The sequence below is a fragment of the Schistocerca gregaria genome, chromosome 4 (genome assembly GCF_023897955.1).
Source record: "Schistocerca gregaria isolate iqSchGreg1 chromosome 4, iqSchGreg1.2, whole genome shotgun sequence".
Taxonomy (NCBI): domain Eukaryota; kingdom Metazoa; phylum Arthropoda; class Insecta; order Orthoptera; family Acrididae; genus Schistocerca; species Schistocerca gregaria.
The window spans coordinates 11,192,680-11,194,433 of record NC_064923.1 but is presented as its reverse complement, the minus strand read 5'-3'; the positions used below and the strand labels follow the sequence as shown (position 1 = coordinate 11,194,433).

Below are 1,754 nucleotides of genomic sequence, written 5' to 3'. Positions count from 1 at the left end.
ATTTTATAGATGTATTTCTCACATATCTCAGAGGTTGTCGTCGTCGTCGCCGATTCTGCAGAAGTAGCAAATGTCCATCGTAGCAAATGCGGCGAGGGTCGCCCTGCCTTGGATTCCGAATGCACGAAGTGTGTGGTCTTGTGACCCAGTCTATATTTGGTCGGTCTCGTAAGAGGTTGAATGTAACGAATGGGTGGGAAAGAGCAAGGGGGCAGCGGCTGTGTAGAACGAAAACACAATTCCTCAGAGGTGAGAACGTTTCGAGATGAGTCGTATACAAGTTATACTTAGTCGTCAGTGACCGTGTGGCCTAATGGATAAGGCGTCGGATTTCGGATCTGAAGGTTACAGGTTCGAATGCTATCACGCTCCTGTTTTTCCAGTTCTGAAAAAGAAACATACCGTTTTAATGTAGCAATTGAGCAGTACGAAACCGTCTGAATGTTGCTTTTGACCATTTTCTTCTTGGAGATGCTCTTGAGCTTGAAACACACACAACAAGACCGGTGTTAACTAGCGAAATGGTCGGCAGTGTGCCGTCACCGCGAGTTTTGACTGGCACTTGCACATCTAAAACAACGTCGGAAAGTAACTCGTTCTTCTTTTGAGTCACATCAAGTATGTGTGTTAATTTTGACGCCACTAGCTCTGCAGGTTGTCATGCAATTCGTTTACCTTCTAGAAATGATTATGAAATAAATGTGAAGTACGTGACGACTGTGACGTTTGGAAAACATTAGGCAGCATGGAGACATTTTGTATGGGACCACCCAACCCAAACGAGTACTGTGTGACGTGCTACCTGGCAGGTATTCACCGAGGCAGCCGGCTACCTCAGTCGGTAGAGCATGAGACTATTAATCCCAGGGTCGTGGGTTCGAGCCCCACGCTCTGCGGAACGGAATTTTGTTCCGCTGCAGATGTAAATTACCGTTTTTCTGATTAACATGATGTAATGGAAATAGCAACATTAAACTTTGCCTACATCTCTGTCAGTCGCAAGGAAACTGTATTTGAGGGTGAAGGTGACTTTGTAGACATGTGTGAAAGACAAGTTCTGAAATGCAAGTGTTGTTGTTTGGAGAGCACATCGGTTACGTGTCAGATGTGTAGCCAAGCAGTAATGGGTCGCCATAGCTGCAGATATTAGTCGGTAATATGAAGTGTTGTCAGCTGAAGTCTGATGATCCACACGACCGTAAGGACGAAGTACGCAAAAGTACCGCTAGGCCGCGCCTCTTTAGCTCAGTGGTAGAGCACTGGTCTAATAAACCGGGGGTTGTGATTTCCATCCTCACAGGAGGAAGACGAATTTTGGAAATCAGTTGCGCGTCGTGGCCGTATAGCAAATAGTATCTGTGGTGACGAACAATTGGCGACAGGCGTTTTATTAAGAATTACTCTCATATGTGATTAAGGCGAGTGGCGTAGATAAAGCATTTGCCAAAGCGGTACAGCATAAGGTGGGACGAGGCAGTCTCAATTACATCTTATAGATGTATTTCTCACATGCCTCAGAGCCTTTCGCGGTCGTCGTCGTCGCCGTCGCTTCTGCAGCAGTAGCAAATGGGCATTGTAGCAAATGCGGCGAGGAACGTCCTGCCTTGGAATCCGAATGCACGAAGTGTGTGGTCTTGTGCCCCAGTCTATATTTGGTCGGTCTCGTAAGAGGTCGAATGTAACGAATGGGTGGGAAAGACGAAGGGGTAGCGGCTGTGTAGAACGAAAACACAATTCCTCAGGGGTGTGAGCGT

The 1,754-nt window shown here is 46.8% G+C and overlaps 1 non-coding gene across 1 annotated transcript; it reads left to right on the top strand.

Annotated features, from left to right (window-relative positions):
* The first annotated feature begins 821 nt into the window (after window positions 1–821).
* Window positions 822–896, top strand: Trnan-auu (transfer RNA asparagine (anticodon AUU)). The gene has a single exon. It is a non-coding gene; the product is annotated as a tRNA-Asn (tRNA).
* The last annotated feature ends 858 nt before the right edge of the window (window positions 897–1,754 follow it).